Below are 11,637 nucleotides of genomic sequence, written 5' to 3'. Positions count from 1 at the left end.
GCTGCGCCAAGAGCAACACCGGGATAACCGGAATAACAAAAGAAGAGAAGATTTTCCGGATCGAAGGTACGGTTCGCAGCAAGTTGCTGCCTGTGCAGGAAAACTCTGAGGCCAGCGGCAGTCAGAGGCAAAGAACCGGATCGCAGCCGTGGGCTGGTCCTAAGAAACAATGGGTAGAAAAGAAATCCCGGGTCCAGAAAAGAAACTGGCAAGAACCCGCAAAGTACACCATGGAAGCTGCCATGGACCAACCTTGCCGGTGGCACACACCGAATCCGGCACACCCGTCAAACCACCTGACGAAGGATTGTACCTGGACCAAGTACTTGATGCAAAAGGGAACGGTAAAAGATGCACAACCACCACAAGATATGCCACGGCAACAACAGCTACCGCCACCACCGCCACTTACCGGGGCAAACGCCTTACCGGTGCAGCCAAACCGGCAGCAGTACCAGCAAGTTAACCGGGTGGAGCAAAACGAGGATCAACCACCTCCACCGGCACCTTTAGGCCGGAATGTTTACGAGGGCCCACATCTGTGCTGTGTTGTTTTTGTCACTGAGCCAACAGACAGGCAAAGTGTGCATCGCCGCTCCATTGAAGTAAATGCCGTGATGCCGGCAGTTCCCAAATACATGCTGTGGTCGAATCAGGAAATTACCTGGTCATTTAAGGATCACCCCAAAATCATGCCGAATCCGGGTGGATATGCTCTTGTTGTGGACCCGATCATGAAAGGGCCGCAAACTCGAGTAAAATTCAGCAAGGTGCTGATAGCCAACGGTAGCAGCATAAACATCATGTACAAGCATACCATGCATACGCTGGGCATAACAGAAAACATACTTCAGCCAACGCGCACAACGTTCCACGGGATCGTTCCTGGCTTGTCCTGTGCTCCGGTAGGAAAAGTCCGGGTGGATGTAGCGTTTGGAGGACGTGACAATTGCCGGGTTGAAAATGTTGAGTTTGAGGTGGTGGACCTGGACAGTCCCTATCGTGCGTTGTTGGGAAGACCAGCATTGGCGGCTTTCATGGCTACGACTCATACGGCTTACCTCAAGATGAAGATGCCGGCACCTCGTGGACCCTTGACTGTGGTGGGGAACTACAAAGTCTCACTGGAAACTGCATCTGCCGGATCAAACTTAGCGGAATCGCTGGTGATCGCGGAGGAAAAGAAAAGGATGCAAACAGCGGTTGCGCTGGCTCAATCCTCACAGTTGAGCTTAGCGGCAATGAGTGGAAACTTGGGCTCACCGGCATTCAAGCCGACGAATGAAACAAAGGACATTGTGCTGGATCCGGCTTACCCAGAGCGCACCGTTCGCATCGGTGCCGGACTCGATCAAGCATAGGAAAGCGCGCTCGTCAGCTTCCTCCGTGAGAATCGGAATATCTTTGCCTGGTCAACTGATGACTTGGTAGGTGTTCCGAGGGAGCTGGCTGAGCACTCCTTAAACGTCCGGAAAGATGCCAAGCCGGTGCGACAACCCTTGCGCCGGTTCGCTGAAGATAGAAGGAAAATCATAGGAGAAGAAGTGACCAAAATCATTGTGGAGGTCACGCACACAGAGTGGCTGGCCAATCCGGTAATGGTCGAAAAGAAAAAAGATGAGAACCTGGAGGCAAAAGCTCCAAAGGTATGGCGCATGTGCATCGACTACACTAACCTAAACAAGGCTTGCCCAAGAGGCCCCTTTCCTTTGCCACGAATCGATCAAGTGATTGATTCAACTGCTGGGTGTGAGTTGTTGTCCTTCCTGGATGTGTATTCCGGTTTCCACCAGATTCCCTTGAAAAAGGAAGAACAAATAAAAACTGCGTTCATTACCCCGCACGGGGCTTATTGCTATGTTACTATGCCCTTTGGTTTGCGCAACGCCGGTGCAACGTACCAGCGCTGTATGCAAAAATGCTTGTTTGATCAAATCGGAAAGAATGTGCAAGTCTATGTAGACGACATTGTGATAAAAACTAAGGTAAAGAACACCTTAATCGATGACATCCGGCAAACATTCGATAACCTAAGGCGGTTCCGGATGAAACTTAATCCGGCAAAATGCACCTTCGGTGTCCCTGCCGGCAAGCTGCTCGGTTTCCTTGTGTCCAGCCGGGGCATTGAAGTCAATCCGGTAAAAATCCAGGCAATAGAAAGAATGACTATCCCACGAGAACTAAAAGATGTGCAAAAATTTACCGGTAGCTTGGCATCGCTAAGCCGGTTCATAAGCAGGTTGGGAGAAAAAGCTCTGCCACTCTATGCTCTCATGAAAAAATCGACACGTTCGTCCGGACCCCTCGAGCGGACGCATCGTTTAAAGAGCTAAAAACAATGCTAGCCACAAGCACCTATACTGGCTTCACCTCTAGAAAGAGAGCCTATGCTATTATACATAGCGGCAACAAACCGGGTTGTGAGCGTAGTGGTTGTGGTTGAAAGAGAAGAGGAAGGAAAAACCGTCCAGAGGCCGGTATACTACCTGAGCAAAGTGCTCTCCCTCTCAAAACAAAACTACCCTCACTTCCAAAAGATGACTTATGGCGTGTACATGGCCGCCACCAAACTCAAGCATTACTTTGAGGAGCACCCCATGAAAGTGGTGAGTGAAGCACCAATCTCTGACATCATGTGCAACAAGGACGCTAGTGGAAGGATTGCAAAATGGGCAATCCAGATATCACCATACGTGCCGGTATATGAAAGAAGAGATGCCATAAAATCACAGGCTTTGGCTGACTTCCTCGTTGATTGGGCGGAAATGCAATACAAACCGCCAGATCAGAGGATAGAATACTGGAAAATGCACTTTGATGGATCCAAACTCAAAGAGGGTCTAGGTGCTGGAGTGGTGCTTACCTCGCCAAAAGGAGATCACCTCCGGTATGTTTTGCAAGTGCATTTCAGGGCATCAAATAACGTCGCTGAGTATGAGGCCTTGATCCATGGATTAAAGGTCGCAAAAGAAATCGGTGCGCACCGGATCGTTTGCTATGGGGATTCAGATCTTGTGGTACAGCAGTGTTCCGGGGATTGGGATGCAAAAGATGCCAACATGGCCTCATACCGGTTTCACGTGCAGAAGATTGCCGGATTCTTCGAAGGCTGTGAGTTTCACCATGTGCCGCGCGCAGAAAATGAAGCCGCGGATGCTTTGTCCAAGCTGGGCTCATCCAGGCAAGTAATTCCTCCCGGAATAGCTTTAGCGCACTTAAGAACACCATCGATTAAACCAAGCCCGGAATCAGAATCAATTTTTGTATCGGAATCACACGTAGTGCCCATGGATATCGATGAAGGAAACTCGGGGACTGCTCCGGCAAGCTCGGGGACTGCTCCGGTAAGCTCGGGGACTGCTGTACCCATACCGGAAGAAATGATGCTGGTAGATAGCATGGAGATAGATGCACCGGTGTTTTTGGTTAGAGAGACACCGTCGTGGGTTAAACCTATCAAGGAATTCCTGATCAACGGCACCTTGCCGGACGACGAAAATGAATCAAGGAGAATTCAAAGAAGGTCCAAAGCATATACATTCATCAATGGTGAGGTGTACAAGAGAAGCGTTACCGGTGTCCTTCAAAGATGTGTGGAACCGGAAGAGGGGAAAGAAATGCTTGAGGAGATTCACCAAGGAGAATGTGGGCATCATGCTTCATCAAGGGCGCTGGTAGCAAAAGTATTCCGGCATGGGTTTTATTGGCCCACTGCTTTGGAAAACGCTGAGGATTTGGTGAGAAAATGCAACGGGTGCCAGAGGTACGCCAAGCAAAATCATACCCCAGCGTCCGGTTTAAAAACAATACCATTAACATGGCCGTTCGCCGTTTGGTGCCTCGATATGGTTGGCCCATTCAAAACTGCAAGAGGCAGCATGACTCACATCTTGGTTATGGTGGATAAATTCACCAAATGGCTAGAAGTGAAACCTATCGCAAAATGTGATGGGCACACAGCGGTGAAGTTCTTAAAAGATGTCATTTTGCGGTATGGATACCCGCACAGCATCATCACTGACAATGGAACCAACTTTGCTCAAGGTGAGTTCAAAAGGTTTTGTGAGGACAAGAACATCCGGTTGGATTTGTGCTCAGTGGCACACCCACAAGGCAACGGCCAAGTGGAAAGAATGAATGCTTTGGTACTTTTCGGTATCAAACCTAGACTCATTGATGTAGTGGAAAAATCACCGGGATGTTGGCTTGATGAGATACCATCAGTGCTATGGTGTATAAGAACAACTCCAAACCGGTCTACCGGATACACTCCATTTTTTATGGTTTATGGAGCAGAAGCAGTCATACCAACTGATATCATTCACGATTCACTAAGGGTACAGCTCTATACTGAGCAGGAGGTCAAAGACGCCAGAGAAAATGATGTGGACTTGCTAGAAGAAGCAAGAGAGCTGGCTTTGGCAAGAACAGCCATTTACCAGCAAAACCTCAGACGCTATCATAGCCGGAAGGTTAACCCGAGAGTTTTCCGGGAAGGAGATCTCGTACTACGCCTAGTGCAGCGCACTGAAGGCCGGCATAAGCTCTTGCCACCATGGGAAGGTCCCTTCATTGTAAGCAAGGTGCTTCACAATGATGCATATTACTTGATCGATGCACAGGAATGGAAAAAAGGAAAGGCGGACAGGTCCGGAGAGGAAAGCAAGCGTCCATGGAACGTAGCTTTGTTGCGTCCTTTCTACTCTTGAAGCTGTGGTGTAAGGAGTTCCTTTTTTGTACCTTATATATGCTATGAATAAAAGATGCTGGAACCTTGAATGAATCTCGGGGACTACCCAAATAAGGTTGCATGTAACTTGTTTATTTTTTCAGTTTACCGGATGCTTATTGAACGTTTCTTCTTTCCGGTTTAGTAGTGTGCTAAATCCTACCGGAGTCTTCGACTCTGCTGCTGTCCGCAACCCGGCTTCATGGCAAGCAAGATAAACCGGTAGGGGATAAGCACATGAACTGCGGAGAGGGAGAGCAGGAAAGAACAATCCGGAATATTTGACTAACCCCGGTTAAACCGGTTTTTTTGCAAAATTTCAAAGTTATTTCTAAGTTCAAGAAAATGCTTGTTTGGTGAAAGAACCTTGCGCTCATACGCCAAAGAACGCCCAGAGAAGGCAGGCAGAGCCAAGGCAAAAGAACCAAGTATGCATCGAATTGGATGCGGAAACAATTGGGAAATCTTTGCAGTGCAGGATAAACGCAGAACCAAAAGCAAATATGCTAAGGCAAACTTAAGATAATTAACTACCGGTATAACTTACCGGCATAAAATGTTGTGTGGCAAACAAAAGCGAACTTAAAGTTTTACATCATACACCCCGGCATACCGGGGTCAAATTTAACAAGTTCTGTTGAAAAGCGAGCAGGAGCAGATAATTGTTCAGGTGACGGGGGCATCAGGTGGAGCAGCACCGGTCTCGGTGTCTTCAGGGGGAGCAGTGCTGGCCTCGGGAGCTTCCGGCGGCACGTCCTCGGCGGCCTCATCTTCATCTCCCTCTTCTTCTTCCTCATCGCTGAGGTAGTCCTTGACACCAGGAGGGGGAGGGATGAAGGTGCGGACCTCGGCATACTCAGCAAGCCGGTAGGCCCGGTCCTGCCGCTTCGCGGTAAGTGCCGGATCCGTGTCGGTGGGAGCATCTTGGCGTACGCCTTGAAGAGCATCCAGATCCGGGTACCAGGAGCATGCGGAGCGCAGCGCCGTGTCAGCTCGGCACGAGCCGTGGAGCATTGCCACTCGCGAATCCGGCGCCCGGCATCCTTGAGCCGGTGGGCGGTAAGCGAGATGTTCGCCGGCATCTCCTCTTCAGGCCACAGCACTTTGAAGAGTTGGATGGCGGCGTCCGGTAGGTCGCCAAGGAGCCGGTCGACGGAGCGCATATGTTGGACTCGCGCGGAGAGGGCGACCAGATAGTCGTACCCATCCCAGTGCGCATCCATGTTGGGAAATTGCCGCGCTACCCGATCCTCCATCACCTTCTTCACAGCATGGGCCTGGGAGTCCGGGAAATGCTCTACAGGAGGAAGGGAAAAGCATAAACACAAGATACCGGAAAATAGCATGCCGGAAGAAAAAGGAACACGGATACATCTTCAAAAGGAGAAAGCTTATAAGCGAGAGAAGGGACAAGGCAGAGACTTACGGAAAGCCAGCGCGTCAATCTGCATAACCAACCGATCATATTCCTTGTGATCAGTCGTCATGACGTCAATGAGGCGCTCCGCTGCCTTCCGCGCCTTCCTTTCCTCCTCCAGCTCTGCCGTCAGTACGGTGTTGGAGTTCGTGGAGTCCTCCACGACCTCCGCCAACCTGGCCTCAGCTGCAACCCGGGCATCCTTCAGAGCTTGCTCATGCTGGAGCGCGGCTTGCATAGCCTGCTCCTTTAGCTCCCTCGAGGCGGTCTTCTGGGCGTCCAGTGCCTCGTGATGCTCCTTGATGAGCTGCTCTTTCTCGCCTAAATACCGGAAAGAAAGGTGTTAGCAAGTGGCAATAGATGAAATGAAAAAAGAACCGGTTAACTGGAAAAGAAAGGATGGTACCTTGAAGCTTGACAACCTGGGCCCTAAGGGCCTCGATGGTAGCTTCCGGAACAGCTGTTAAACAAAAAGATGCGTAAATATCAAAGAAGAAAACGTTCCGGTGAAAAGATGCCGGAGGAAAAGAAAGAAAACAAACCTTGGCAGTGGCTGTGGGCCTCGGCAAGGTCCCGATGCTCCCACAGAAGCTCCTCAAAGAGTTGCTTCCGGGCATCCGCGGTGCTCTGTTCAAAGGAAGATGGTTATGAGAAAGAAAGAAACAAAGATCTTAACCCGAAACTCGGGGACTGGCTATGCCGGTTTCGCGCGTTTCTAGTTAAAGTTTCGCGCTAAAAGCTACGCTCTCAACACGAAACTCGGGGACTGGGAGGATAGACAAGATCCGGAAAGAAAAGAAACCGGCATCAACAAAAATTACAAGAGGGTTGGCAAAACTTACCACCACGTTGCTGGTGGCATCGTACCATGCACTGTCAAACTCCTTCACGGCGCGTTTAAGCCGCGTGAAGTGTTCTTCAGTGGACCGAGGCCCAGCAGGATCTGGCGCTGGAAGGCGGTCCTTCCCCAGGCCGCGGGTAGATGCAGAGATATCCGCAGCATTCCACTTTTGGGCGTAGGGGAGAAGGTGCCCCAGGTCTTTGCCCGCGCGATTCAGGTCAACGATCCGGCCTAGGAGGCCGGAAGGTTTTTCCTGGACAGCAGCAGCAGCAGGGCCGACATGTAGCACCACGGACCGCGAGCCGCCTGAGGCGTCGCCCTCCACGGCCTTGCCCCGAGAAGCCCCGGGCTTGAGGAACTTGGTGATCTTGGGGGTCTCTGGCGGCGCCATTCGCTTGGCCGCGGAAGGTCCTTGGCTCGGCGACGGTGTTGGCGTGGTCCCGGTAGGAGGAGAAGATACCGGCGCGGAAGTATCCGGCGCGGTGGGGGAAGAGCTTGGCTGTTTCTGTTTTTTCTTCTTCGGGGAAGGAGGAACCAGAGGTTCCGCCTGCCCGGCATCTATCTCGTCGGCGCCGATGTTGCTGGCGCCGGTGTCTTGGGCTTCTGGAGGGGAGGTGAAATCCTCCTCCGCGCGGTGATCAGGAGGTGTAGGGGCCGCGCACCCCGAACTTGTAGTGCCTCCCGGAGGGGAGGCAGAGGTGTTGCCGGCACCAGATGGTGCCGGACTTGAGTGAGGAGGAGGAGTTGAGATCCTTGCGGAGCCGGCAGAGCCCTCCGGCTTGGAGCCAAGCTCAAGCGCAGGGCTGAAAGAGAGAAAAAAGAGCGGGTTGGAAAAAACCAACCGGAAAGGAACTTGATGGAAACGGAGAGGACATAAAAAAGAAATGAAGAACTTACCCGGAAGAAACCGGCATCCGCTTCTGCTTGTAGCGCTTCGTGCTTACCTACTTCCCTCCAAGGACTTCTGTCCGAGGGCGTTTGGCAGGAGGAGCATGGCTAGGGCCGGCGCCAGCAGCTGGAGCATTATCCTTCTAGCCTTCGGCCATAAGTTTGTCCAGGAACTCATCCCCAACCTCAGCCTGCAGGGGAGCCACGTGCTCATGGACCTGTGGGTTGACGTTGGCTGAGGGAATGTCTACAGAACAACAATAACAACAGAATATGAGAGATCAAACAGAAAAGCTACCTCAAGCAAGGTCAGGTCATCAGACGAACCAGCTGGTTCCGGCGGGGACTTGCCGAGGCGTGAGGCTGGAGTCCGGCCCATCCTCAGATCCAGCCAGTGAATGAAAGGATCCGGATCGTACTTGTCCAACGGCCTCTTCCGGCAAGGGCCTCATTGATCTAAGTCAATCCGGGGGAAGCGGTCCCTGGCCTAAAAGCAAAGGAAAAAAGGGGATTAGTCATAAGTATGAAAGTTACCGGTAAAACGACCCGAGCCGCATAAATTCTTACTTCTTGGGACGGAGGATTTCTGGAGCTGAGAGGGCAAAGGCCCCACTCCCAGTCATCCGGCATGTCCGTTTGGCATATTTGGTTAGCCTTCAGGACCACGTCCGCCTTGCTCAAGGGCAGGCCGGTGATCTTGGTGGGATCACCGGGGCCATACATCTCGCTAATCTTGTGAGCGCGCTGCTTAAGGGGAAGCACCCGGCGGCAGATGAAGGTGCGGATGATATCGTCGGAGCAAATGTTGGTGTTCTTCATCAACTTCAACATGAAGCGTACCACCCGGTTCGTCTCGTTGTGATCCGTACCAGGGTTGTAGTGCCAGTTGACCTTGGCGGGCGGCGCCGGGTTGAACGCCGGCAAGTTGATGAGATCGGTGGCGCTCTTGTTCTTCACGTAGAAGAACGTTGTCTGCCACAACCGGCAAGACTCGAGGCCGTTGAACTTAAAAAAGGGGCTCCCTTGACGGGAGCCGATGATACAAGACCCGCATTGTACGGGGGTTTGGGCTTGGGAATGTCCTTGCCCTGGACCGAATTGATCCGGAGAGAGAAGAAGCGGGCAAACGTCTCGTGAGCGGGACGGATGCCGATGTAGCCCTCCATGAAGGCCACAAAACAAGAAAGATAAAAAACGGCATTGCCGGGAAGGTGGTGAGGTTGGAGTCGGTAGAAATCAAGAAACTGGCGGAAGAAATCGGAGGCAGGAAGGCCGAAGCCACGCTCAAAATGAGCAAGGAAAACAACGGCCTCACCGGGTTCGAGCACCGGTTCGATCTCGTCGCCTGGAAGCCGGCAGATGACTCCTTCCGGAATTCTCCTGGACCGGTAAAGCCAGTCGATCTCAAATTGGGTCACGTCGGAACCCCTCCAGGCTCCGCGTGTCTTGCCGGAAAGATCCTTTTCGGAGGCCCGGCTAGATGTGCCGGCCTCTTGATCTTGGCTAGACGCCAAATCCATCCGGGCGAGGTCTTCGTTAGCCCGTCGGAAGTACTACTGCCTTGATTACTAGAGGTGGCGGCGGGGAGAGACCCTTCGCTAGACATATGGATCTAGGCGACGCCGGAATCTACCAAAAAACAGTTTTCCCCAGAGAGACCCTCGCGCGAAGATCTACGAGTAAGAGAAAAAGCAAAATAAAGAGGGGATAAATACTCTACCGCCCCAAGATCTGGAAAGCAAGAAGAAAAAAGGTAGAGGCGTGTCGGGCCTAACCTGAGGCGGCGAAGTTGCAGAAGAAGGGGTTCGCCGGAGAGATGGCGAGCCTGCGGCCGGCGAAGAGGTCCGTCGACGGCGAGGTGAGGAAGAGCTCGAGGAAGCGCTAATGCAGCAACCGCGACAGGTGTGCTGCAGAGGCTCCTCATGCGGTGGAGTTTAGCGGCGTCCGGCGGAACGGCAGCGGAAGTCCGTCGGGCGGCGGAGCTTGAACGGCGAACGGAGAGGCAGAGGCGCAGAGGGCAAGGGCACTAAGCGCGAAGAAGTGGAGAATGGGAGGAAAGGAAGAAGAAGGAGCGGTTTCGCTTTATAAACGAAGAGGGCGATGTGGGCCAGAAAACCGCTGGGCCTCGGTGGTTCAGATCGTGGGCCGCGATGGTTCGCTCCACGGGCCACCACGTGGCGTGCAAACACGCGTGCAGAAAACGGTTTGCCACAAGAAGGCCACACGGATCTGGAACGGCCACGAGGATTCGGTGTGCCGCCATAAATGCTGGCGCAGAAGCCGAAGGGAAGTGACCCCTGACACTGGCGCGACAGTCACAGTGCACATGTCTCTGTCAGGCGCGGGGCCCAAGATATTCTCGACTTCGCCGAGGAGGTGTTTAATGGCTAAGATGCCGGAGGATAAGATACCGGAGAATGACTTGCACAGAAAGATAATAAAAATCCGGGCAAAGATGCCGGATCCGAGCCCAACGCCGGATGGATTAAACCGGTATCCAGAGACGTGAGAACCTGGCATGGTCTGTTGGATAGAATCCGCCAGACTATACAAGCTTCGGGGACTAATGTTGGGGGGATGACCCCCGGTATGCCAAAGGCATGCCAAACCGGATGGTTTGAGCCATCAGGATACCGGTTAAATGTTCATACCGGAGCGTAAGATAGGCGTTTGGCTGAGCAGGGCTGAGCCGGTATCCTCAGGGGAGGGATACCGGAACCGGATAGAAAAGGTACCGGGCTACCGGAAAGAAGAGCATGTCGGCAGGACTGGTCAAAGATCCTCTCCAGAGCTAGAAGACAAAGATGAGCTAAGCAAAGTAGCTTTAAACGAAGGGCTGACGATAAAGAAGAGGATGACGAAGAAAGAAGCCGGAGGACGTCAGCCTCCCTGATTAAAGAGGACCCCGGTGTCATCTTTGATTAAAGTAGCTTTGTAAAGTAGCTTTGTAAAGTAGTTTGTCTAGTCAAAGATACCATTAGGGTTTCTTGCACTGTAAGCCACCCTCTCCCCTATATAAGGAGAGGGGGCAGCCCTCCTTACGGGCGACGCACGAAAGTAGCAAGGCACGAAGCACAAACCTGTAACCTGTGAGAATCAATGAAGAAAGTGATCTAGAGCGAGTTCTTCCTTGTGTCTTTCTTCTTCAACCTCTGGCCTTGGCCAAGTTCTTGAGGAAACCATCCGGAAGTTCATCCCATCTGATCACAAACCCTCCCCCGAATCCTCTAGCGTCCATTCGGCCCCAATCTAAGCCATCCTATGGCATCTGTCTGTTCACCACGACGACAAGCATGACGGTCTAAAGAATGTAGAGATGTATAACTTCATGGGAAGAGACAATGAGATAGGCTTGGCGAGACTACTGGAGACTGGAGAGCTCCTAATCTGAGATGCATATCCTTCAACCAAGCTCCTCTGGTGATATAGGCATCCCCAATGGGCCTGCCGAAGATGGTACCCGGGGTTTATTAAAGGCCCACGACCCGAAGTTTATGAAGCTCGGAAGCCCAGTCAAGAAATAGCTTGGAAAGATAGAGTTGTATTAGGAATATTGACTTGTAACTATTACGGGACAGACTCAGATAGTCTCCCGGACTTTGTAACTTGTACATCACGAAACCCTCAGCTCCGCCTCCTATATAAGGGGGAGTCGAGGGACAAAGAAAGCATCGATTTTATTGTCCTCACAACCCTAGTTTTCATAGCAGTCGAGTACTTTTCCGGCTGAACCTTCGAGATCTACTTGCCCTTTACTTCCAT

This window comes from Lolium rigidum, chromosome 7 (assembly GCF_022539505.1).
Source record: "Lolium rigidum isolate FL_2022 chromosome 7, APGP_CSIRO_Lrig_0.1, whole genome shotgun sequence".
Lineage (NCBI taxonomy): Eukaryota > Viridiplantae > Streptophyta > Magnoliopsida > Poales > Poaceae > Lolium > Lolium rigidum.
Note: the sequence above shows the minus strand (reverse complement) of the source record.